This window comes from Lissotriton helveticus, chromosome 6, assembly GCF_964261635.1.
Source record: "Lissotriton helveticus chromosome 6, aLisHel1.1, whole genome shotgun sequence".
NCBI lineage: Eukaryota > Metazoa > Chordata > Amphibia > Caudata > Salamandridae > Lissotriton > Lissotriton helveticus.
The window spans coordinates 1772437731-1772465705 of NC_136067.1; the positions used below are offsets into that span (position 1 = coordinate 1772437731).

Sequence of the window (27975 nt, forward strand, 5' to 3'; positions counted from 1 at the left end):
GGGTGGGGGGGTTGAAAAGCTAAATTCCTCACAAATTTATTTTCACTTCTGGATAACTCCTCGATATTAGAGTACCCCTTATAATTTCAAACCGTTAAGGGTATTCCTGAGGCCTTAGCCTCGCAAAATTGGAGGACATATCAAATTGGTTTTGTGTGAGAGGAGGAGTAATCCTTGATTAAGACGCCCCAGATCTGTTTTAGTTTGATGGCTGCCTTGGTAATGTGCGATTTCCATGTCCTGCCTCCCGAAATCGTCATTCCGAAATAAGTAAGAGTTCACCACCTCAAGGCAATGTTACCTTGACATATTTTATGAGGATTGAACAACATTAATTTAGTTTTGGATGTGATGATCTCGAGGCCTCGAGCAGAACAAAAATCGTCAAAGCGAGTCAAGAGTTTCTCCAGTCTGCTTAGTGTCTTGGAGATCAACACATTATCGTCAGTGAATGAAAGGATTAGTACTTTAGATTTTGCCAAGAGTGGAGCGTCCATGTCTACCTGGGTCAGGAAGGGGACTATGTTGTTAATGAATAAAGAAAACAAGGCGGGCAACAGTACGCAGCCCTGGCTCATACTCCTAGATACAGGTATCCTATCTGTCAACTGGCCTTGGTCTCCCCACCCGACATGCACATAGTTACCCTCATGTAGGCGTATGACTAATGAAATAGTATTTGGAGGCATTGCCATGTCCGAGTTAGCCTTCCATAGACCAGTATAAGAAACTAAGTTGAAAGCTGACTTTAAATCTACAAAGGTAGCATAAAGGTTCCCTTTTGAAAATGGTCACTTGTCAATTGTGGACATTTTCCTGTGAAATCCGTCTTGAAGTGGTCTAAGGATGTCATGATCAGACATCCTGTCCTGGATTTTCCCTAGTACACATCCGCAAAAAACATTTTGAAGGCAATCTATTAGGCTGACTGGCATGTAAGGATCTGTCACCCTTTGTATATATTGGTATGACAATAGCACCCTTCCTTGCGGACCCCTGCTGCAGTAGCATTAGTGATTAAGAGGATGTAACTAGACCACGCTTCCTGATCAGTTAGAAACAAGTCAGTTGGGACACCGTCTGGGCCAGGTTCCCTACCACATTGTGAAAGTGTTAAGTGATCAGGCTTCACCAGAGTGCATACATTCAGGTAGAAGAGGGACTGGGCTAGATGGATGGAACAGAGTGCGGTACCTGAGATAGTCTAGGAGAATGAACAGAAAAGCCTCTGTTTCTGTCTCTCACAGAAGCACCGAATTACTGGTGCATGCATTCAGTAATTGAAATGCTTAAAATCAAGTATGGGAACTGTGATCGGGAGTGCAATAAGGGCGCGGTCAGTAAGTGGTGGGACAATATTAAAAATGTAGCAAAAAAAGAAAAACGTATTCTCCTACTATTTGATTGTTGTTTTCACCTTTAGGTACCTTTTGTATAAAAAAATACACACCTCAAATGAAAAATACATGCATGTTAAACTAATCAGTGGGAAGTGGATTTTTTTTTTTTTACATTATGAAACCTTAGTCGGTTAATGCGATCAACTTTGATGTCCCCCCCACTGCAGAACTTTAGTCCAGGCCGTGGTAATTAGTCGCCTTGACTATGGGAATGCTTTGTTGGCTGAAGTGGGAGAGACCCTTTTGGCCAAACTCAAAGTAGTACAAAATATTGCAGCAAGAATGATTTTAAATCGTCCCGCAGGCTCATCTTCGGCTCCTTTGTTAAGGGAACTGCACTGGTTGTCAGTGAAGAAGAGATCTTGTTTTAAGATCTGCTGCCTGACTTATAATGCACTGAATGAAAGAGGTCCCCTATATTTGCGGAAAAAACTATTAAAATATTCTCCTTGCAGGAACCTTAGATCTAGTACTCAGGATCTCCTGCAGGTTCCCCGAATTCGCCTTGTCCGCACTGGGGGTAGAACCTTCTCATATCTTGCTCCACAATATTGGAATGAGCTCCCTCCGGGTCTATGCAAAATCCCAAGCTACAGCATCTTCAGGAACCAGGTGAAAGCCTTTTTGTTTTATCAAAGAAACGTATCTTATCCTGGCTTATCAACCCTCAGTACACTTGCCTAGTTAGCGCCGACATGCCACAGGGTGATTTGAGCACTTTATAAATATTTAACATAACATAACATGTCAGTGTGTGTAACCAGAGAGTCATAGAATCAAATCTTGGTTGACGTAATGGGGAATAGTGACTTGTGTATTTATAGAGCTTTGAGGTCCCAGTCTGTAACAGGAGCCCTCCTAGAACAAGCACTGGCATAGCCAATAGGTCTCGCCTTTTTGACCTTATAATGTTGAACCATGCAACAGTTCATGTAGTTGCACCAAGGATATTGTGCTGCATAACTAAATACTTATAACGTCACAAAAGCGAGACCTATTGGCTATGCCAATGCTTGTTTATAAGGCGGAAGGTGAAGGGGGTGAAGTAAGGCAGCGGGGAAATGGAGAATATCCATTCTTAATTTGAGCCGGTGTTTGACCGGACGATAAAAGTCAGCAGGTGAAGGCTGATATGAGGCACTAGATGTTGAAGGGTTTACATACAACAGCAGGAGGGTGAAAGGATGATATTCGGTACCTTGGGGGTAACAAGAGATGATATAAGGCAGCATGTAAATGGATGGTGTATGGCAGCAGAGGTTCAATTGATGATTTATAGGCACAGGAAGGTAAAAGACATACACATTCATGGCATAGGACAGTAACAGGGAATATATAATCAAAGGCAGCATATGGAGGGCTAACAGGGTGACAGGCGAGTAGATGGTGTAAGGCTGAAGTCTGACACGGAGCAGTAGGAGGGGAAAGGATGATGTACGGCAGCATAGGGTTAATTAAGCCGTGATGATAAAAAGCGGCATGATGATGGACCATGTGAGGCAATAATAATGTAAATGAGTGCATATAGCAATATAAACAAGAAGGTGAGAAAAAAGCAGCGGGTGGTGAAGAAGAGGTGGTTATAACAAGGTTACATGTGAAGGGATGACGTAGGTGGAAGAGCAGATAAATGAATGGTGCAAGGTAGCAGGTGATATAGGGCAACAGTTGAAGGGGTGACATAAGTGGGCAGGTGGAAGGGTGATATGCGGCGGGAGGTGAAGGGATGATACAAGGCTGGAGGTGAATAAAAGATAAAGCAGTAGGCGTTTTGTAGAAGATGGCAGATGAAGGGAGAATAGAAGGCAGGGGTGAAAGGATGCTGCGAGTTGGGGATGAAGGAACGATACAAGACTGCAGGTGAAGGAATAATATAAAGCGGCAAATAAAGGGATGAAAAAAGACGGCAGGTGAAAGGATGAAAAAAGACGGCAGGTGAAAGGATGAAAAAAGACGGCAGGTGAAAGGATGAAAAAAGACGGCAGGTGAAAGGATGAAAAAAGACAGCAGGTGCAAGGATGATGAAAGCTGGCAGGTGAAATGCTGAAAGAGGGCAGGTGAAATGATGATATAAGACTGCAGGTGATGGAAGGGATGCTACGAGGTGGGGTTGAAGGAACGATACAAGACGGCAGGTGAAGGAATGATATAGAGCGGCAAATAAAGGGATAAAGTAAGAAGGCAGGTTATCGGATGATAAAAAGAGGGCAGAAGAGTAGATGATATAAGACAGCCGAGAGCGAAGGATTAAAGTTATGCGGCTAAGGGCTGATGTATTGTATTCGTGTGGATCACACATGGAAGGGATAAGACTAGTTTGCATATGGCTGAGTGCAAACTGAGGTGGTAAAGTGTGCAAAATAACGATGGACTAGAGTGCAGCCTGGGAAATTACCAGTGGCTGAGATTAGTTCAGGCATTCCACTCAGTCACGTATTTGTATACTTTTATGTGATTATAGTCATAGCCATTCTAATCCTGTTTTAAAATTGTAACTTTAGATATTTTGTTTTTCACACAACAGTCTTGCACCTTGACTCCTAGAGGCGGCACCAGCCTGTTTGGCTAAGGGTCTGTATTGAGCTGATTGTGGGAGAGTCCACTCCCAAAAATGTGTATTACGTGGCCTGTAACCCCAAATTGAGCAGCACACAATTGATGCTGCTGAGCAGATGAGGCCTCTGCGGACTGGGACAGCCTTTCCACACTGTCAATTTAGTTTGGGCAAAGAGGTCCCTCCGACCTCCCCAATGACCTCTTCCGATTCGAGTAACATCTGCTTGCAACACACAAGAGGCTGCCCAGATCAGCAGAGGGCACTCTGCCATTGGTTCATGCAATGGTGCTTACAGGGGTGTAGGTGGGTATGCTACCAACGGGCCATAGAACAGGGTGGGGCAGGCGGACTGCAAGGCACAGGGCATCCTGCTAATTTTCCATTCACCAAGATGTCCGTGGTGGTGGTAGGGGGGCTGCTGCCAAGGGGTTGTAGAGTGATCTAGAAACCTTAGCCATACCACAGATCGCCAGGGACCCAGGACACCATCTAGTGAGTCTTGAATATATATCCGTGGGGCTAGTGGAAGGGGGAGCGGCATGGCACACTGCCAATGAGCCATCCACGCGCTGACCCGGGGTCGGAAGCAGAGGAGGGAGCTCGTATGCCCCCTGGGGCAGGTGGTAAGCTGCCTTGTGACCCAAGGGCACCCTATAAACAAAGCAGCCAAAACCCTACCAGGGGGCTCCAAACAGCCCCGCTAAAGGTCTTGAAATGGGACGGACTTCGAATGGGCGCCCCTTCCTCCAAAGTCTTTGAGTTGGTGTCAGCTGGGGCACCGCGATCATGTTTATGTGCACAGGCTGCAATTTAGCGAAAGATTAACCCTTGATTGGCCTGGAATCTTTTCATACCCTCCCGCCCCGCCTTTCGCTAATGTGCCACGGTTTACATGTGGATAGGGAGTCATGCGCAGTGCCGACCAGTGGTGCAGGGGTACACTGCACGTGGACAGACTGGGAGGGCCCCACAATCACTGCCCTGTGTGAAAGGCTACAGTGTGTTTTGCCTGGCAGCGTCAATTGCTTGAAAAGAGTCAGAAACCATGGAAACTCCAATTGGCATTCTGGTAAGTACAAGCCGTAGGGACAAAGAGTAGGAAACCGAATGAGAAGAAGCGAAACGAAAGCGCAGCGCCTTGTGTGTAACCTGACACACATGGAGCCCTGCGTGCCGCTGTTTTTTTAATGAGCCATGACGAGGGAGTAAAGCCCATCTGTTTACATTTAATGCAACAGTGCGCAGCTGTTTTCATGCACCCGCGTGCTTGTGCTGGCCTCTGCCTTGCGGGAGCAAGCAGCGGCCAATTAGCATGCACGCCACTGCTCGCTCCCGCAAGGTGAATGCCACCACAAGCACAAGTGTGCTTGAAATGGAGCAGACCGATGGCTAAAGGCCCTCCTAGAGCAAAGGAATGCGCGCTGCCTGGGCGAGACCTAAAGAGTCAGAAACTGCGGAAACTCCAATTGACACTCTGGTAAGTACAAGCCGTAGGGACAAAGAGCAGGAAACAGAATGAGAAGAAGCAAAAACAAAAGCGTGGCGCCATGTGTGTAACCTTGTGCGGAAGCCGAGGCAACACAATGCACTTTAAATCGGCACCTCTCGGCCTGTCATCATTCTGCAGCCAAGACTTTAATAAGGGGGGTACTTTTATCTCACAGACTGCTACTAATATTTGCCGACCAAAATGAAGAAACAAGATTATGGATCACCAAGGCCTGGGGTGTGGATTTTCTTTGCAATCTTAACGCATGTTTTTTTAACTATGCTATTAGCCTTTAAAAAAAAAATAAAAAATTAAAATTGAGGTTTTGATATTGATATTGATATTGAAATGTATTTGTAGAGCGCTCGTTCGCCCGGGGGCTTCATGGCGCTATAGACAGGAACACATCGCAACAGCCAGAGGACGCATAGAGGAGTTTTTCAGAACGCCTGAGAAAAGAGCCATGTTTTAAGGGAGCGTCTGAAACTAAGAATATTGTCACACATTTTTAGGTGCAGGGGAAGAGAGTTCCAGAAGGTGGCTGCAAGGTGGTCAAAGCAGCAACCTCCAAGACGTTTCCTTTTATAAGAAGGGACAATCAGAAGGTGTTTGTGCATGGAGCGGAGATTCCGGGAGGGGTTGTATTTTTTGAACAGGTCTCTAATAAATAGGGGGCCAGTTTGATGCAAGGACTTGAATAAAATACACCCGGTCTTAAAAGCCACCCGTTGCTCAACAGGCAGCCAGTGTAGTTGTTTTAAGCCTAATCTAACAGACTGCCTCTTAGTTAGGTTAAGAATTAGTCTGGCTGCCTGATTCTGAATCAGCTGGAGGCGTTTTAACTCACCAACCTGGAGCCCAAGGTACAGGCTGTTGGAGAAGTCCAATCTGGACAGGACCAGGGAGATGACAATCTGTGTGAGCGCCTCCAGAGAAAAAAAACAAGCAATTTTCTTGATTTTCTTCAGCTGAAATAGACTGGAGGACACCACTGCCCCAACCTGTCTTTTCAGAGAAAGATCTTCACTGAGGTGAATTCCTAGACTCTTGACCGAGAGCGACTTGGATGGTGGAGCTCCCATGCTGACTGGCCAGAAACCAGGGTTCCAACTCAGTGCGCTCCGCCCAGGCAAGACCAGCTCAGTCTTGCCTGGGTTGAGTTTCAGGTGACTGCAGCTCATCCAACTCAGGATGTGAGACATGGTGTTTTGAAACACTGCCACTGAGTCTTCGGTGTTTAAGGGAAAGATGAGCTGCAGATCATCCGCATAGTTGAGTATGGTTACTCCTGTGTTCCTGAGAGAGTACAGCAGGGGGCATAAGTATAAATTAAAAAGCAACGGTGACAGGGAGGAGCCCTGAGGGACTCCGCAGGTTGTGGGGATGGTGGGAGCAGTAAAGGAACCCAGTCTCACCGATTGTGTGCGGCCAGTAATGAATGAGCGGATCCAGCTCAACGCCGAGCCCCTGAGACCAGCCTGTTCGACACGGTTGACCAAGATGGTATAGTCAACCGTGTCGAATGCCGCCGATAGATCTAATAGCACCAAAGCCTGATGGATCCCCTCATCGGCGTTCCGCCTCAGAGTGTTCTGGACTGAGACGATGACTGCTTCAGTTGAATGAAGGGGGCGGAAGCCAGCCTGATTAGGCGCAAGATACTGTGAGTCTTCCAAAAATTTGGAGATACTATCACAGACATGGGCCTCCAAAAGTTTGGCGCAGTACGGCAGCAGAGAGATGGGCCTAGTTAAGGGGGTCCGATGGATTAGCCCCAGCTTTTTTCAGCAAAGGGATGAGGAGGGCTTTTTTAAAACTGGCGGGGACTAAACCCTGAGAGAGGGATCCGTTCAGCACAGAGAGAATACTCTCCGGGATGGCGGTTCCCACCTCGCCCAGAATATATGGGGGGCAGATGTCCTCGGGGGAGCCCGACTTAACTTTGGAAAGGAGTTTAGATAGGCAGGCGACATCAATGGGAGGGAAAGATTCCAGGGTAGATGGGTTATAGTAAAGATCAATCGGAGGGGGAGATGAGATGATGGGAATGCTTTGCTTTATGGTGCAGATCTTATTAAAAAAGAAAGCGTTTAGTGTATTGCAGAGGTCCTGGGTTGGAGCCACAGCTAAGGAGGTTCTGTCGCTACCACTAAGGCTCTCCACAATATTAAACAGTTCTCTGGATTTGTTGCGTGATAGAAGGATTTTTTCAGAGAAGTAATCGGTTTTGTGTTTTTGGATGAGTTTCTGATACTCCTTTCGCGCCCTGCAGTAGTCGGCCTTGTCGAGATCTAAGTACGCTGTTCGCCACTTTCGCTCCTTTTGACGGACTTGCAGTTTCAAGGCTTTAAGGTGCGGTGTAAACCACCTATGAGCATCTTGGGTGCGGGAGCGAGGAAAGTTGGAACAAGGGGCATGAACATTAGCTGCCTGAAGTAACCAGCTAGAAAAAGTTTTTTCCATCCCTTCAATGTCCTGGTCTAACAGGGGGAGGGATGATGTTAAAGTGTCAATAAAGGCAGGGAGGTCAGCGTGCTTCCAGAGTCTGACTTTCCCTCCTTGCTGAAACAGCTGTTTCCTGCTTTCAGTGATAGTGATAGAAAAGTCGATCAAAAAATGGTCCGACCAGATACATGGGGTAATGGAATTGATGGTAAGAGGGATATTCTGTGACCAAATCTGGTCGAGGCCATGTCCTTTAACATGAGTAGGGAGGTGTATCTGCTGGGTAAGATTCAGATCTGAGAGAGTTTCCTTCAGTGCAGCTGCCTGCCCAACCAACTCAGTAGAGTTCATCCAGAGGTTAAAATCACCCAGCAGCACAATTTTCTGGTGACTGATTATCAAAGGGGCCAGATGTTCTGCCAAGGATGCAGCAAATGTAGGCATGCTTTGGGGTGGACGGTAGATGAGGACCATCAGTAGGGCTCCACTATTAGTGTCCATCCTAAAAATCATACTATCCGATCCCGGCAGGTCGAAGGATGGAAGGAGAGAGAAGATGTGATTTTTAAGAATAATCGCAGCAACTCCTCCACCCCTTTTATTGGCAGATCTGTCCTCATGCAAAATATAATAGTTTGAGGGGACTGCAGCCAAGATGTCAGGTAGGGAGTCGGCGTTCAACCATGTCTCCGTAAGGAGTAAAATATCCGGTTGCTCTGCCTGAAGTAAAAGAAATATGTCAATTTGGTGTTTCACCATGGACCTGGTATTTAAGTAGTAACATTTAAAAATAGACTCAGCCCCCAACGGGGAGGTGGAGGCAGTGGGAGGGTTGGGACGTGTGGAGGTATCGCCCATGAACTTAGGAAGTAAAATGCCATGAGTGGCAGCACGCTTTAAAACAAGCGCGGGTAGGGGGGGCCCATTGTTATCTAGGGGTCGAAGATGTAGCAGGTCAGAGGAGGAATAAGTGAATATTTGGCCAGGGGTACTGGCCCCAGGACCCGGTCTGCCGCGGACGGGCGCAGACGGGCTTGACTTGTGCGCGACTTCGGCGCGCATTCGTCGCGCCCGCTGCGCTCGTCCGCTGCGCTCCGATAGACACATTGGTTATGTAGCCTCTGTCTCGGGGTGACTAGACCGCTAACTCCGGTCCAGCCCTGCCCAAGATGGCGGCTCGCCTCACCCTCCACGCAAACGGCACCAGCCGCGATGGAACAGGGCGGGCAGCAGTAAGTAAATCAATGCGTTTGAGTAATAGGTATTTTAACAGTGAGTAACACAATAAAATTTCAGTTTTTAAAATTGTCAAAACGCTGGAGCCACAATCGCGCCAGAGCGCCAACAGTTGCTGTCCTTTGCTGCGCGTATTAGTGATGTACCACAAAGTTCCCCAAGAGAGCCAGGCAGCTGCCACCAGCCTAGCGTTCTCGGTAGGCTCTGTGCCGGGGGTTGTTATGTAGCCTCTGTCTCGGGTGACTAGACCGCTAACTCCGGTCCAGCCCTGCCCAAGATGGCGGCTCGCCTCACCCTCCACGCAAACGGCACCAGCCGCGATGGAACAGGGCGGGCAGCAGTAAGTAAATCAATGCGTTTGAGTAATAGGTATTTTAACAGTGAGTAACACAATAAAATTTCAGTTTTTAAAATTGTCAAAACGCTGGAGCCACAATCGCGCCAGAGCGCCAACAGTTGCTGTCCTTTGCTGCGCGTATTAGTGATGTACCACAAAGTTCCCCAAGAGAGCCAGGCAGCTGCCACCAGCCTAGCGTTCTCGGTAGGCTCTGTGCCGGGGGTTGTTATGTAGCCTCTGTCTCGGGGTGACTAGACCGCTAACTCCGGTCCAGCCCTGCCCAAGATGGCGGCTCGCCTCACCCTCCACGCAAACGGCACCAGCCGCGATGGAACAGGGCGGGCAGCAGTAAGTAAATCAATGCGTTTGAGTAATAGGTATTTTAACAGTGAGTAACACAATAAAATTTCAGTTTTTAAAATTGTCAAAACGCTGGAGCCACAATCGCGCCAGAGCGCCAACAGTTGCTGTCCTTTGCTGCGCGTATTAGTGATGTACCACAAAGTTCCCCAAGAGTGCCAGGCAGCTGCCACCAGCCTAGCGTTCTCGGTAGGCTCTGTGCCGGGGGTTGTTATGTAGCCTCTGTCTCGGGGTGACCGTTTATAATAGAGGGTCAATCATTGTAATGGTTTTAATTAACTGCACAATAAACTTATTACTTACTTGTGTGTAACCTGACACACAAGGAGTCCTGCGCGCCGCTGTTTTTTTAATGAGCCATGACGAGGGAGTAAAGCCCATCTGTTTACATTTAATGCAACAGCGGGCAGCTGTTTTCAAGCACGCTTGTGCTGGCCTCCGCCTTGCGGGGGCGAGCAGCGGCCAATTAGCATGCACGCCGCTGCCCGCTCCCGCAAGGTGGGTGCCACCACAAGCTCGAGTTTGCTTGAAAAGGAGCGGACCGATGGCTAATGGCTCTCCTAGAGCAGCACATGTGCCCTGCCTAGGCGAGACCTAAAAAACGAAGTGTCTGGGTTGGCGTGCACATTGTGGTGCTGTCCAGTCACATTTGTCTTAGTCATTGTTCCCGCCTTGCTAACCTTCACTCTGCGAGTTTGAAGATTCCAGAAAGCACGACATACTGTTACACGAATTATGAGAAACACACGTCAATTTTATGCACCACAGAGAAGACGTCTGCTTCATGCTTAATTGATAATGTAAAAAGGCATGTTTGGAACTTAGTGTGCCATGAGTATTACATCGGAGCGGCTTTCAGTAGTCCTGGTTATGGCTTTTCAAACGCTTCCCTCCCATTTTGTTGGAGGTGTCAGGTGTGTGGTCTGTATGGTATGGAGAGTATGTCAGGGTTTTTAGGAGTTGTGATTTTCTCGTGTGTGGTGACACAGCCTATTTCAAAACGGCAACATTTTCAAACCAGCCCCGTATATTTCCATTCCTCTCTCGTTCAACCGTCCATTTTGTCTCTTCTTTTCTCGCTTCTTCTTCCACTTTCTTTCCTTCACCCCTGTCTCTCTCGCCTTTCTGTTTGCTGAAATGCCTGCTGCAATGAACCCCAGGGAGCTGTAGAAAGTGGCATTGGTGCCACCTGCCGCCACGGGCATGCAAAACCAGCCTCAAATGGCTCATGGGAAATGCTTGATGAGATACATGGCCAGATCGCGCTGGAGGATGCTTATTGTCCTTCAAATGTAAAAGTGAGCTAAGTATCTGACAATGTCTTTTGTCATAATTGTAATTACAGTAATTACGTTTAACGACTAAGAGATTGGCTTATTCAAGAGCGTGGCATTTTAGAGTAACATATGTAAGGCTCCCTGTTTTCCGTTTTTACAGATAAATACAGACAGAAAACCATTTATTTTAATTTCTGTATTAATTTTTAAATGTGGAAAAAAATTGAAATTGGGTGCTTTTTAAGTAATTCTAAATACACTTTGCCATGACTGACAGGCCAATAACGGTGTGGATTGATAGATATGGGGGTCCAAAAGGAAAGGAATTTTAGTAAAGAAGCTTAAACGGCAGTAGATATGCACAGGGCTGATACTGAAAGATGCATATTTTCATATAAATGCATTGATTTATCTTCTGCGGGTGTTAATATCACTGAAACCTGGCAGGCATTGAAGTCTGACTTCATATTTATTGGTTAAACAAATGTGGAAATATACCAGTTACAGCTTTCTTTTTTTCCACACAACCCATAATAAATATGGATAAATACAGATAAAGTTGGAAAAAATATATATGGATAAATACAGACGGAAATGTCAAAAAAATAAATACCATAAAACCGGGAGCCCTAATTATATGTAGGGCTGGTATTTAGCATGGGCAAGGTGGGCCCATGCCCAGGGCGCCCCGCAGGGAACTATCTTCATGCAGGCCATGCAACAGTCTCACTTTGAAATGGCTTGCCATTGCTGTGTTTAATCATTCTTTTTTTCTTGTACAAGCTGCATGCGCTCACTTTAAAATCCTCTTGCTCTCTCTCCCATCTCCTCACCCTCTACCCCTCCTCATTTACAATTTGGCACTTGCAGGAAGGAGCTTTGCTGTGGGTGATTCAGGTGAGAAAGTGGGAGGAGTGGGAAGTTTGTGTAATCAGCCGAATTCTGACCCTACTTAGTAGCAGCAGCAAGGAAGAAATTGGCAGACATGACAGAAGACAGCCGGGCAGTGGTCTCAATTGGGAGCAGCTGAACCTCTATAGCACTACATTCAAATGTATGGTTTCCTCAGCATGAAACCTCTTACAACTTTCTGGTCACATAATGCTGCCAAACTACTGTGCTCGTCGATTAGTGGTATTTTATTAAGTGCAACCATTTCTCTTTGGATTATAGCCATTGTTGCTCCTCAAAATAAATACAGGACTTCAAGTATCAGGATGCAAAGCAAACACATATTTTTTAAATTAATCGAGATAATAGTTTGCTCCTTGTATATCTAAAGTTACAGGCTACAACTAGGATGTAAAGCGGGGAACCAAGGGGCGCCAAATTTGGTTCTGCTCAGAGCTCTATCTGAGCAAAGGCCAGTCCTGATGATAGGAACTCCAAAGTGAAACTATCTTTGCCTGATAGTTACTGTTCTAGCAGGAGTGAAGGACTGGCTTGGCGTAGCAGAACAGAAGAAGGATGAGTGCCATGAAGGCTGAGCCTTTTTATATTTAGGTCTCGCTCTCGAGACCTATTGTCGCCCACTTGCATCTCAAGGGAGACAGATCGGTGCACGAGCCTACCAGGGTCTGTGGACGCGCTTACGCAGGCCGGCCGAAGGCACACACACACGCAGACACACATACATGCAGACACACATACACACACACACACGTGTGTGCCAAGCCCCCCCAAGCCTCACTTACTGCATCAGCCGCCTCTCCTGACTTCTGCTGCCACCGGTCCTCTGGGCCATCCACTCCGTGGGTGCGGGCTTCTCGCAAAGACTGAAGTCCCGCCACACGACAGCCGTGAGCATGCACATCCCGAAACTGGAAGTTCGGGAGCGTGCACGCTCACGGCTTGTTCCCCAGTAGATTTTGTGTTCGAAACAAAGGCATGGTGAGAAAAATGAAAATCTAAATGTTGCATTATTTTCCATTGCGAACCTCGCAATCTCTGTTTCTTTCCCATGAACGTACCCCTTACATTCCCTCTACAGCCAGGCATGAAGAATACCAGCGGGTTCTGTTTTAGGGAGCTTCCTAGAATAGTATGTGCAGTTTACATTGGTGTACAGCAGCAGAGGTAGACAATTTGTATAGAGATAACCATGTCATTTTCCAGGCAATGTTAGAATATTTTTGTGATTTGTAAACCGTTCAGTATAATTCGAGGACTTTAATATGCACGTCACATAATTATCCAATCTCACCCTAATTTTTAGCCACTTGAAACTTGCACATTCACTTGACGGAGTTTAGAGTAGCCATTTCTTACTTAGTCTTTTCTGACTATGATATTCATTTTCATAGCACCATTTTTTGCTTTCACGTGCATGTGGAAGCCAGCCAACTGCGTAGAGATACATATGTTACCCTCCTTTTTGAATCGCCCCAATGATGCTCTAGTACTGTGTATTTCTAGCAATGCATTATATGTATTATTTTACAGAAATCTGGAAGTCTGTAATGTATTACTGAGAATCATGCATTTACTGATCTCTAGGTGTGGCTGACCACTCAAGTTGCTACTTTTTTAAATCTTTCACATTAGCTCCATCCACATCTTAAGACAGTTTCTAAGCTCCACTATCATTTTCCATTTCACAGAAATTTGAACATCAATACATGACCCACAGAAAATTACTAGAAATTAACGTGGGAGAATGCTGATAATCTAATTTATCAGAGGTGCGATAGTTCGTTTTAAGGTTTCTGCTCTGTCCACCAGAAAGTTGTTTTTCTAAAGTCGCCTATTTAATGACTTAACTGTTAAAGGCTTTAATGCAAAAATGCTGAAAAACGGCAATAATTTACTCTCTGATCTAGTTTACTTTGGGGACGAGGTAACCCATCTAATTCAATGATTTGAACGTGCAATATATCATCATAATGATATGGCTACACAATTCACCAAAGGAGACCCAATTCAAGATACTGAGAATGAAACTCCGACGCACATGTTTTGGTATCCAGGGCAACTTCTTCAATTGACCATTTCAAGCTCCCTGTCATGTTCAGTAAGTGATAAAATAAACTGATATCATTGCAAACCGCCGCCTTTTAATGACTATAACGTAACTGGGAAGCACCAATTTATTTAGGGTTGATTTATCAAAGGTTTTCTTCTAGGGTGTGTGCACATATAGTGAAATCATGCTTCAAAAATAAATGGAGACAGTAATATGCTGCTAATTCTGTGTCTTTTTTGGGTTTGCGCTACATATGATCACGGAGGCTTAAATTAATGAACCCGTTTGAAAATGTCAAGATGAAATAGAGTTAAAGGGAAACTATTTTTTCATAAAAGCATGCTGTATAACCAACTTAGCCTGCATCCTTCACAACCTTAAGCTTTGTCACATAATCTTTAATTTCAATTGGGAAAGGGGGATTTCAAGAGTCCTGAGAAATTCTGGGCTATTTATTTCTTTGAAAAAGACTGGAGGTGTGATCAATACATAATTTGCATATAGTTTCACCTAATGGACCCATGTGGCCTAGCTTATAATATGGAATGTCTCTTATAACATGTAACGTTGTGTCTAAAGCTTTGATAAAAATAACAGAAGGTATGGGTGAAAAGGACATCTCTCTCTAATTATTTTAATAATCACTGTAGGAGATTGCATCTGCTGATCTATCACTAATTTTGGCAGTACAATGCTTAAATTGTTTGAATCATGTTTGGCTTGAATCTAACCATTCCATTAAAACCCACACACACGGTTCCAGTTTCCAATATCAAACGCTTTCTGTGCAATTGTTAACAATGCATGCAAAGATTCTTTTAAACATATTGCTGTGCGAATGCAAGTGAGAAATTGTGAAATGTTTAACATTATGTGTTTACCACTATTGAAGCCATATGGATTAAATGGGTCGGCATTGAATGCACCCAGAAAGCTATTGTTTACGACAGCGTCAGATCTCTGTTGTCCTTGAGTAAACAGCTTCTTTGAAATATGAGAGGCACTACATTCCTCTTGGAAGAGGTAAGTATGGTGGATTCGGTTTGATGTTTAAAGAGTGTGTATCTGGGAACTGGCAACCCAATGATCCTCCCACCTACTTATCTTGATCACTTGCCTACATTTTGGCATTTCTAAATCTTGCATAATAGCTTGTAATAGTTTTATTTAGAAGGTGGATAGCTGTGTTTATAATGTGGAATAATAATCTCGGGAATAAACATATAACATAGAGGTAGATCACATTAACCGAACATAAGCGGTTCGGTTCATGACAGCAGAAAGCATCTATTCTCCTAGAGACCGCCTTTTTCTTTTAAAAAACCTTGCTACTTTGCACAACTTTTTAGGTTTCGGCTACCGTCCCACTGCGTAAGCAGTGGGTGGGCGGAGCCGAAATCTTTTGTCAGTAGTATGGGGGCCTGAACACCCCCCTCTTCTTCATTGGCTGGCCTGGTAAATGCTGGCCAGCCATTGGAGGAGAGGAGCGTCACTGAGTTCAGGGCCCGCCTTGACGCGATTCGGGGGCGTTTTTCTCTCTTTTTTTAAGCCCCGCCCCTTTTCTAGCACCAGTGTTCTACACATCTGCTGCACCGGCGCACGTCACACATCGATGTTTTTTCAAATGTACTGTGTCTGTACTCAGTGCGTGCAGGCGCAGCGTGTTCACTGTGTGTCAGTCACGGCGGTTAAGTAGTTGCGACTGTGTGAGACTCTTTAATAACCAAGCCTGCCCTGAGGCTGAGATCAAGTGCAAGAGAAGATTAAGATATGAATCAATATATGTTTAATGGCGGCCGCGGTCCTTAGTTTACACTAAAGTGCAGTGTTGACTGTTGCAGACAGTGTTGCCACTTTCCGGTGGGCGTGCCGCAGGACACAAACACTTCGGGCGGGCTTGATGTTGGTTCTAATGGGGGGGAGGGGCTGTGCACACAGTGGATGGCAGCGTGCGCAGATTTTTTCACAAGGCCACGCCCCACCGCAGCTCCCCACGTCCGTCCATGAATCATCATCGTAGTTGAAGTCAGCCGCTGCCCGACCTGACCGACGACGACATTTGAGTCTGGCCACTGTGGGTAGGGCAGCCTGTGCAGTCATTGATCACAGCCAGTAAGTAGTACAGTCCAGACCAGTACTGTCTGGTATCAAGAAGCACCAGGCCGCAGCTGGCCGCCTAATTGTACAATCACTAGCAGTGCAGCCAGTGGGTGTCCCTGCCGACCGGCCCACCAGTAACGGTAAGACGTTAAACAGTAAACTAGCCAAGCTAACCAGTCTAACTACTAGCGATGCCATTCCAATACTGTCTGTGCCAAAACCAACGCTCTGTTTTTTATGGTTGGGTGGTGCAGTGATTGGACGTTCCGGTTGTAAGAACACCTGTGTGGTGAGAGGCAGTTCGTCTCCGAGTCCGGTAAGATACGATTAGGATGCATCCATGTGATTCCTTCATTCAGAATCACCAGTATTAGCCCGCCGTCACGCCCGCCGGCCGTTGCAGTACACGGTGTACACTTTAGATATCTGGATAGGGCCTGCCGGCGCCGCAGTAATGGCCTGTGGGTATAAGTAAGTTTTTAAAAGAAAGGCCAAAGCCCTACCGGCCCAGCTGACGTCTGTGCGCTTAAGAGACAAAATAAAATAAAGTCAAATATGTAGTGTGGATTACGCCGGGCAAAAAGCCTGCTTCTTTCAAGTATAATTGCCTATTTGTCTTTCAGACTTCAGTGTGAACTACTTTAACTCCAAACATACCGGTTGGGGCGCAGCCCCGCACTAATTAGTTTCCAGACCACAAAACACAGTCTGGTTTCACTTTCTCAGGCCTTCCCTTAAAGATGGGCATAGGCAGGCAGCAGCATTCGTTCCCTCTTCCTTCCGTCACAGGTTCTGAACTAATTAAGGAACAAACTACTGGTGTGTTTGCAGTGTGTTCCAGAGTGTCAGATACGTTAAGTAAAAGTGTTGCTGTTTGACTAAAATTTAACTAAGGAGCAAGGGCACTCGGAGAGATAAGAAAGTACGGGGGGGGGCGTGGGTCACCACCAAAGGGCCGGCCAAGGAGACTAGGGTTCATGGCATTAGCCACAAAGGTGAGGAAAAAATATCTGTGTATCTTTGTCGTGTCACCATAGGCATGGCGTGTTAGCAAGGTTCTTCTTCTGGTCTGTTATTTAGGAAGAGACAGCCGGCTAAAGCAGCTGTCAATAAGATCAAGTCTACTTTTTTACGTGGTTTTCACTTTTATTTCCGGTTAGCTTTTTTAATAACTTGTCGGCATTCTACACGTCAAGCTGCTTGTAACGTGCAAGACGTTGGCATTACTTCGACCCTGCTGCATGGTGTTGACATTCCTTCTGCTTTTACCGCCGCGCATTTAAACCCTACACTCGAGGCACTGTGTAATTGAAACCTACGGGAAGATTGCCGCGATTCGGTGACTGTATTTCTAGCTGAATGTTTGCTTTAGGATTGGCATGTGCAATAATAAAAAGCATTTGCCATAAGCTTTGATGCAAGCAACTTTTCTTGGGCAATTAACTAATGCGCTGAATATTCGCAAACTTTCAATGAATAAAGTCAAGCTAACAGTTCATTTGCAGATGTGTGTCTGTGCACCAGGACTGGCTGCGTTGTAATCTCGTGTTGATAAGAGATAGTGTTCTTATCCGCGCTGCGGAAGGCGCGGCCCCGCTTTGAAGTCTCCGGGACTGAGGATGCACGCGGGGTCAGGGTCTGCATGCGAGGGCACCTCTTCTGAAGTTATCCATGGAGTCAGCGGTGCTTCGGAGGCTCCTGGACAAACTTCCATCCGAACCCCTCCCTTTCACCCTCTCCCTGTGACCTATGAACAGAATGTCTGTTTGATTAGCTAAAATGTTTGCACGAGTCTCCCACAATCGGGCCTGATCTTCAAAAAAGGAAATGTGCTAGTTTGTATATAAGTGTGCTTGCAGTACATTTCCGACCTTTTAAAATTCTCACAGATGATTCTCTGAGTACTCCTGATGCTCCCAGACTTGTAGTTGCCCAGCAGTAATTTTAGATTTCTTTTGTGCATTCCAAGTTTCTCCCTTGCAAAGGCATTGTATGGCCTTTCGCATCCCATGATGCAAGAGGTGTATATTTATTCACGTGTAACGTTTTCACAATAATGCAACTCCCTGGGCAGTCAAGGATGTGTGTGCTCGGAGCAGGGGACCCTGCAGCCCCTCCCTCTGCCTTTTTTCTGTTTCCCCTATTTTCCTCCGGAGGAAGCGGAGGGGGCTCTGACGCTCGCTTTGTCTCTGAACTTTCCCTTTCTCTGCCCCATCACTTGCTTTCTCCTATACGCTCCTTGCGACCTGCTGTCCACCCTGCTCACTCGGCCCTCACCCCAGACCTCACAGGATTTCTCAGATTTCGGTTTCTTTCATGGCTAATCTTTCTCTGCTCCTCTTTACTCAGTATTCCCCCATTTCCACCTCAAATGTCACTTGTCTCTTACACCCACGTCTCTTGCTCCTCCCGTCTCTCGTCCAGTTTTCACCCTTCACTACTTGTATGCCTTCTTATATTCGATTGTCCTTTTCGTAACCGATAGGCTTCTTTTTCTCTTCACCCCTTCTCTTTTTCCTACATTCTTAGCTCTTTTCGCCTTTCCCTCTTTTGTTCTATTTCTCTCTTTTCTCCCCCCCTTATCTCCTTTCAATTTTCATTATTATATTACACTGTCCCTCTTTTTCTCTTTCCCGGCACCCTTTTGTTCTTTTCTTTTGTTGCCCCTTCTCCGCATTCCCTTTTTCCTTCGAATACTTCCCGTCTCTTTTCTATTTACTTGCCTCCATTTCCTTCCATCCCATCTTTCTTGCCTTCTTTCTTTCTCCACTTTTCTTTCTTTCTCGCCTTGCCTTGTTCTTTTCTTTCCTTCTTCACCAGCTTTCTTTTGTTTGTGCAGATGTATTTAAAAATCCTTTACAGGATGTGGTCACGTTGTTTTTCAGCATCTTTTGATTTTTGTGTAAGTAAAATTGTTAGTTTGACTAGACCAAGCAGCAGCAGATGCACATCTTCCCTGACTGGCTGACTGCCCCGTACAGGTCTCTGCAGTCCTTCCTCATGCTGGAGGCTGCCTTTGGGAGCGGTGAAGAGCTTCTGTATGGACTTTGCATGGGACCTCCGGGTGACCTAGGACTGCCATCAGTGCATTTTGGGCCCTCGCCAGTCACCTTAAAGTGCTTCCTCATTTCCTTCTCAGTTTCCCTGTTGGGCATGCCTCCTGAAGAGCTTCTGTATGGACTTTGCATGGGACCTCCGGGTGACCTAGGACTGCCATCAGTGCATTTTGGGCCCTCGCCAGTCACCTTAAAGTGCTTCCTCATTTCCTTCTCAGTTTCCCTGTTGGGCATGCCTCCTGGCGCCCTCTGTGAACCCCATTTTGCTTGAGGCTTTTGGTACGTTATTTTCAAAAAAACAAAAAATGGAAAAAATGCCATTTGCAATGCCAATAGCTCTAACTTTAACAACGCCGAAACCATTGCATTGTAAATGCTTGTTAAAATTGTATTTAAAAATGTATTTCTTACTTGATAACGTTGCACATCGCTGTTTGGGGGATGGAGCTGTGTTCAATGCTCTGGGAGGGGATCTTTTAGCGCGGGCACTTTAAACCCAGGTTAGCGGTCTAGCTGCGATGGCTTCCGTGTTCGCGCAGTGAGGCAGAGCACATTAACTGAACATAAGCGGTTCGGTTTATGACAGCAGAAAGCATCTAATCTCATAGAGACCGCCTTTTTCTTTTAAAAAACCTTGCTACTTTGCACAACTATTTAAAATTGTATTTCTTGATAACATTGTACATCGCTGTTTGGGGGAAGGAGCTGTATTCAATGCTCCAGGAGGGGACCGTTTAGCGCGGGCACTTTAAACTCAGGTTAGAGGTCCAACTGCGAAGGCTTCCGCGTTCGCCATACTTCATAAGGGCGGATGACGCAGCTGAGCGCAGCAGGCGCTCCACTGGCGTGCCTAAGGCAAGCCCGTTTGCACCCGACCGAGCCCAGGGGCCACAACCCCTGGTTCTCCCACAAGAGGTAAGTCCTCCTACACTGCAGATCAGCTGCATGGCCTCCGAGAGATTGTGCAACATAAATGCAGTCACTCAATTGTGCCGACAGACTCTAGGAAAAAATGTCCTCACTGTCCTTTTGAATTAGGTTCCCTGGCCACGACTTCAGTTGGTAAGACCCCAACATCGATAACTGTTTTTAAAATGTGCTTATTGAACTGCCGTTCGATGCCTAAGCAAGCAATTGAACTCTGGCTACTGTTAGAACAACAAGATCTAGATGCCTTGTTTCTTACCAAAACATGGCTCACCAACACATCAGATCCGGTGCAGGTTCAAGCACTTCCCCCCCGAATATCTGATTCAGATTTTAAGATCCATTTTGACGATGTGTCCTCACCTGCTGCAGAGGAAGTAACCGATAGTCTGAGTGCTCTGTCACTTAATTTGAAAGTGACTGGCCCCACCCACCAAAAAGGTCAACTTCTTGACCCGTTTTTTTCCAACATAGATAACCTTGCAGTTGAAAAACCCATCCCCATACCTTGGTCGGATCATCATATGATTTCCTTCGCATGACCCCTCTGGTTAGTAGTGAGCCCCTGGATACGGTTAAATAATGGAGTAGGAATGAGTCTAAACTCCCCAATGAGTCCTGGGCACTAATTCTCGATAATACAAGACCCATGTTAGAGGGTGACCCTGAAACCGCTAACAACACATTTAATAACTGGCTAGACTCCTCCTTAGACCTGTTGGTCCCCATAAAATGGATGACCAATAAGAAAGGTCTTAACAGAATTGCCTGGTACTCTCCCAAGCTCAGAGAGTTATAGCAAAATTGTAAACACCTGGAGAGAAGCTTGAGGAAATACTTCTCTTCTATTAAGAAAACCAAATATAGAGAGGCCACCAAAGCCTACAAAGCAGAAATTAGAAGTGCTCAATCCCTATAGTATGAAAAAAGGATTATCTCAGTCTCCAACTCCCCTCGCTAAATCTTCCAGATTGTGAAATCTCTCCTTAACCCCCGCTCCTTCTCTGCCCTCTGATGACATTCTAGGACGGTGTACCTATCTGGCAAAGTACTTTTCTAAAACAAATTGAATATATTACTCGACGTTTCCCCCTATGTCAGCATTTTTAAACACCCCCTTTGGAGGAGCAAACACGAATGCCTTATCTCCTCCTTGAAACAATTCCCCCCATGGATATGAAATCCCCAAAAAACTATCTCAACCAACTGAAATCTGGCTCCCCCAGTGATGTGTCTCCTCCCCTCTATTCTGAGTCAGGTTTCCGACATGGTTGCTACAACCATACTGGACCTTATTAACATCTCACTCTCCTCTGGATCCGTTCCCGCTCTCAGGAAACGGGCCATGGTCAAAGCCCTCCTCAAAAAACAGAGTTTGGACCCAGAAGTATTTGCGAACTACCGGCCGATCTCGCTCCTGCCAGGGATCTCAAAAATTGGTGAAAAATATGCTAACTTCGTTCTCTCCGCTTTCCTGGAGAAAAAATAACACTTTCACCCCTCACAAACCGGTTTTAGACCCCAACAGGGCATGGAGATGGCCCTGCTGGCTGTAGTTGAAGAAACCAGGAAAATTCTGGATGTTGGTGGCTTCGTGGCAATTGTCCTGCTCGTCCTTAGTGCTGCCTTCGACTTGGTTACCCACCAACTATTGATCTCGATACTTAGAGAGGTAGGAGTGACTGGAACTGCACTCAAGTGGCTAGCGCCTTTTCTGGACGACAGATCATTCCAAGTATTCGAGGATAACTTTATTTCTGAAAGTATGCCTCTGAGATGCGGGGTGCCTCAGGGTTCTTCCCTGAGCCCCACGCTTTTTAATGTGTATATGAGCCCCCTTACCGAGGTTGTCAAGCCCTTCGGCATCCAGATTGTCACCTATGCTGGTGACACCCAATTGATTGTGTCTCTTAACCAATCTGACAATGTGGAGACTAATATGGCCAACTGATTGGAAAGGGTCTCCGCGTGGATGGGAGGCACATTTTTAAAACTCAATGGAGCTAAAACTGAGCTGCTGTTTTGTGGCTAAACCTCCACCCTGGATGCCAGCTCACTCTGGCCCAGATGCTTAGGCGTCATGCCCCCTCCCAAAGATCAGATTAAAAGCCTTGGTGTTTGGCTGGACCATAACTTAAACTTCAAGGAGCAAGCACGTAGGGTGGCAGGGACTTGCTATGGGATCCTGAAGATGATTAGGAAAATTGTCCCTCTGCTGCCTTTCAATGCTAGGAGACTGTTGATTCAAGCCCTAATTCTTTCTAGACTTGATTACGCCAATGTGCTTTATTTAGGCTCTCCATGCTCAACTATAAAAAAAACGACAAACTGTACAGCATGTCTCCTCATGCAGGTCCATAATCGGGAATCCGCAAGACCGCATATCGCCTCTCTCCATTGGCTTCTGGTTGCGGAACGAATTCAGTTTAAGGCACTGTGCATCGTCCACAGGACTCTTTCGGCTAAGGGTCCACGATCCTTCGATCTATCATCTCCCCCTATCACCTCAAAAGATCTCTGCGCCCCAGGAATAAACATTTTGCATTTGTTCCCAGGATATACAGATCTCGGAGTGGTGGACGCATGTTCTCATATACCGCAGCGAAATGTTGGAACCAGCTTCCTAACTACATTCGTCTGGAGGACAACTATCTGTCTTTTCGCAAACTCCTGAAAACGTTTCTGTTTCCATGATACCAGACTGTAGCACGGTGATGACTCTGCTTCTAGCGCTGAGAGGCCTTCTGGTTGCCATGTGCTTTAGAAATGCATGTTCATTCATTCATTTCTTCCTTAGATTCTACTATGCTCTTAAATGCTATAAAACTATATATAATTCTAATCAGATTCTAACCTTTCATTCTGAGGGCAACAATATCATGGTATATTTCTAATGCTCACATGATGGGGCGTTCAATGTTTGAACAGGCTTCTTCAGTCTAGCTACATTTTTAGGTCTCGCTGATCCAGCACGCATGCGCTGTCAGCGAGACGTTTAGTAAACTGGCTTTTGGAAGTGCTTCCAAAGGGCGACCAGCTTACTCTCACGCGCACAAGCACGCGCAATCCAATGTCTTTCACTTTCCCTCACAATTCCCATTCGCATGAGGCGCCTTATGCCGCTTCACCACTAGATGGTGCCACAGGCCATATTTTCTAATGTGATCAGATATTACAGAAAAGTGACAAAATATTTACTTGTTCTTTTTAATTTGGGCAGGTAATGCTTGTTTTACTTTTTGTAATGCACTCTTAGAGAGCGCATAGGTGCAGTCCCTCTCCTTCAACCCACTATTTTTTTTACCCCGCCCTCCACCCACTCACAGCCTTTTAATCCTCCTCTGTCCTCCATTATTTCAGACACCCTCGTATCACCCTTTCTCTCAGCCCCTCTTCTGCTCTCCTTTCTTTCCACCCTCCTTCCTCATGTTGATTGACCACCATGAATCCCCAGAGGCTTGTTTTCGTAGAGGGGTGTATCGGCGGTGCCCTGGTCAGCACCACCCTTGGAATTCAGAGTTGACCAGCCCAGTGTGCTTGGAGCACTTCAACTGGGAATGAATACCTGTGTGCCGCAGGGTCACTAATCTTGCTAAACAAACAGCGCTGATAAGAGCTGATAAATGGCAGCGGAGACAGCTGCTCCGATAGGCTCTCCCGCCATTAGCCCCGTGCTTTTCAAGGTTCACTTAAAGTATTACTCGAGAACATGGTAACCCTCTGTTCCGCCGTCGAGGCCCCTTAATTGATGATGAGCCCTTCACTTTGGGGGGAGAGATCCTCAGGTGTGATTGTGCTGGAACCCCAAACAGTGCACGATGAGAAGGTAGTTGTGGCGTTCAGTGTTTTTTTTTTTCATAATGCAGATGTGATACTTGGCATATCTGCAGATGATCGCTGTTTTGCGCCCAGTGTGGATTGATGCAGCACCTTTAGATGACTGTGTTTACCCAATCATTGAAGCCACGATGAAGGGTCACTTTTTTGACAGCAACTTGCGTTTCTGTTTTTTTTATTTACGTTTGTTTTTCAAACCCGAGCATTAGTACTAGGTGTAATGTGAGCAGCAGATACTAAGTCCCCAGCAATCAGCCCCTGCAACTTATGGAATACGACTCTCAAAACGTGGCCCCGGCCCCAAGCGACTTTCAGATTCCATGTAATGCATGCATCTTGCAGCTGGAAGTTAATAAAGCCTGTCTCAAAAAAGATCAAAAGGCATCAAAGTACCTGTTAGTGTCATGTTCCGGGAAACAAGTGAGGTAGACCGGTTGTTTGTTTTTGGGATGACTTGCAAGGTAGAAGCAGTAAGCACCGGCAAAGCTAATAGGTTTGATGTGCCTTTTGAGTACCGACTAAAACATTTAAAAAGCCTGCAACAGCAATAAAAACCAGCATTGGCATAGCCAATACGTCTCACCTTTTGGGACCTTATAAGTATTTAATTATCCAGAACAATATCCTTGTTTGAAGTGCCGCAGAACCGGTTTCTAAACCCAAACAATCCTTGACAACAACTGACGGAGCAACCGGCAGCTCTGTTGTGTAAACACAACTATTGTTGCGTGAAGGGGCCAGTTCCCTCTGAACATTGGGCACCACCACCACCACCGCGACCACCACACCACCACCACCACACCGACCACCACCACACCGACCACCTCCTCCACCACTACCACCACGTCCACCACCACCATGTCCACCACCACCACGTCCACAATCACCACCTCCACCACCACCACCTCCACCACCGCATCCACCACCACCGCATCCACCACCACCACATCCACCACCACCACACCAACCACCACCACCACGTCCACCACTACCACCACCACCACATCCACCGCCACGTCCACCACCGCATCCACCACCACCACCGCATCCACCACCATGTCCACCACCACCACGAGGTTCACCACCATGTCCACAACCACTACGTTCACCACCACCATGTCCACCACCAGCACACCCACCACCACCACCAGCACACCCACCACCACCACCACCATCACTACCACCACCACCATCACTACCACCACCACATCTGCCCTCACTCTAGCTTCCTATCGCACTCACTCTATCGCATCACCACAGCATCACTCAGCACCACCACAGCATCACTCGGGGCACCACAACATCACTATGCGCTACCACAGCATCACTGAACGCCACAGCATCACTCGTCGCCACCACAACATCACTCAGCTCCACCAGAGCATCAATCTGTGCAACCATTCAACAACAACTGGTTCAAATATGTTCGCTCAATGTTTCAAACTTTATTACAAATGTCACAAAAAATGTTAATATTTCACTTCTGTTCTTGGATTTTCGTCACAATAAAATACACTGAACATAATCTTCACAAAAGTTATTTACAAAAGTTTAAGCTTTTGCCATTATAAATTAAAATAGCTTTTATTTAAGTATTATTAAAAAAATGACAGCCATTGTTATTTGTAATATCAATACATTTAAGTCACGGAAATACAAAACATATTGCATTACAAATGCTAAAGGTGTCACATTTCCGAAAGTTAAAGCTATTGGCATTGTAAATGACAAAGCTATTAATTTCGCTATTTTCAAAACCAACACATTAATAAAAAAATTGTCATTTACAATACCAATAGCTCAAACTTTCTTAATGCGAGACCTATTGCATTGCAAATGCTTGTTTTCTTCACTTACTGTAACACGTCTCGGGCTTCAGTGAGTTACTCTGTAAGCTTCACTTCACTTCACTTGGTGCTTGCTCAGCTGATTGTATGGGGTCTCTCCAAGCATTAGAAGTATGGATGGGCGCAGTCACAGAAAGGGCAATTTCTTGACCCTCTGCAACAGTTGCTGTACCGGCGTGGTGTTTTTTTTTTTTTCTTTTCTGTTTTCCATTGCTTTGCTTCATTCGGTTTTGGAACACGATTGTTGTGCATTATTCTGTAAGCCCGGAAGTAAGGCATTCTAACTGGAGGTTTTCCCCAGTCAAATGCGTAGTTGAAACATCCCCTTTTTTTACTTCTCAAATTATTATTTACTTTTGAAGAGGAGGAACTCCATATCAAACAGCCATAACATTCCATGCAAATTTCAAGAAAAAAAATCAATGCATCATTTTCCAGCTTCTGTTACAAATATGACGAGGGAGCCAAGATTTTTTTTTTCTTCACAAAATAACATCTTTATTGATTTCCATCAATACTGAAGAATTCAAACACACCAGCCAAAAGTTTTCGTCCTGTCAAGGACTTCATGAAGGTTTGGAATGGTGTATGTTCCTGATCCAAATCAGGTCCTTTTCTGCGACATTCGTCATGTACAACGTCCGTTCCGCCGTGAAGCTTTTTCACAGATCGCCTGTACCCAACGCAAACACTTGGTTGACAGATCCCAAGGGGATAGACTGCTTGTGCTCTTGCAGATATATACTGAATGCATTTGGACTGCCACATCCCTTTATGATAAATGCCACAAGGGATTGACTGGTGGGTCTCCCAATCGCAAGAACTAACCTGATTTGGATCAGGAGCATACACCATTACAAACACTGATGAAGTCCTTGACAGGATGAAATGTGTTGGCTCGGCTGTTTGAAGTCTACAGCATTGATGGAAATTAAAAAATATATTATTTTGTAAAAAAAAGAATCTTATCTCGGCTCCCTCTTCATATTTGGAAGAGAAGCTGGAAAATGATGCATTGAATTTTTATTGAAATTGCATAGACTGTTATAATTGTTTGATATTGAGTGTTCCCTCTTAAAAAATATTTTGTACAAATTCTAACAGTGTCTGAGCAGTGGGACTGTAGGAGGCTGAGCACCAGTGTGTAAAACTAATGACATTGACAACAGTGCGGTTGTCCTTAGGCCAACACTGCTCTTTTTGGTTCTGGTTACTTCTCAAATGATACCTGCCATTCAGTACACCTGTCGTCAGGGTTAGTAAGCACTATATAAATGAAACTACAATCCAATACCGACTGATGCCCAAATGAGGGCCCCCAATCCTCCAATTCTTTCAGTGCTTTGACAATAACTAAACACACAATCTATGGATAATGAAATGTTAATGTTGCTGCATGTTTGGAAATATAGTTGGATAGTTTTACCCCAAATTTTCTATTGAACTACTCCCTAAAATTGATTCAAACCAACCTGATCTTACAGAGAGTTTGAGGTGTCATCAGCCCTTATATAAAGTAGCCCCATCGCTAATTAAATCAGCCATTTAAATTGGTCCCTTTCAGACCCTGTATTCGTGCTCTTAACTTTAGAAGTAAAACATTCTAGAAAATTTGGTCATTAACCCTTATGGTAATCCAGGTCAGCCATACAGTCCCTGTTACGTTTTACACTTTTTAATTTATGTTGCACGTCTGTGTTTCCTAAGAGTATTCAATTTTGCCAGGTGGTTCTGTAGTTCTGTTTTTCATGCAAGGTGCATGCTGCAAACTAAGAGGCCCCTAGGTGTTGGGTGAGTTGCGAACGTGGATGGATGTTGATGATGGGTACAATTGATAATTCTAGATTTGTTGACGCTAAGAGCAGTATGAGTTTTTCATAGTGGCTGACTGTATCTAAAGGTGTTCAAATGACGTGCTCATTCAGAGTGTCAATGAATGATTGTAAGGGGGTGGTGAAGAGGAAGAAATGAAAAGAAGTTCATGCAGAAGGAGAGAGTGAAAAGCCTTCAATTGAGAGGAATGAGATGTGTGAGAGAAGGAGGAACTTCAGCAAGGGATCAGCATGAAGAACAGGGCCATAAGTAATTAGAGAGATTGCAGAGAAAAGTGATTTGAAGGGAGGAATGGCAGTTTTTACTCACTTT

General features: G+C 45.6%; 1 protein-coding gene across 1 annotated transcript in view; it reads left to right on the top strand.

Annotated features, from left to right (window-relative positions):
• PIGF (phosphatidylinositol glycan anchor biosynthesis class F) overlaps positions 1 to 27975 on the top strand; it is a 114719-nt gene that overhangs the window by 2339 nt on the left and 84405 nt on the right. The window lies entirely within an intron of this gene.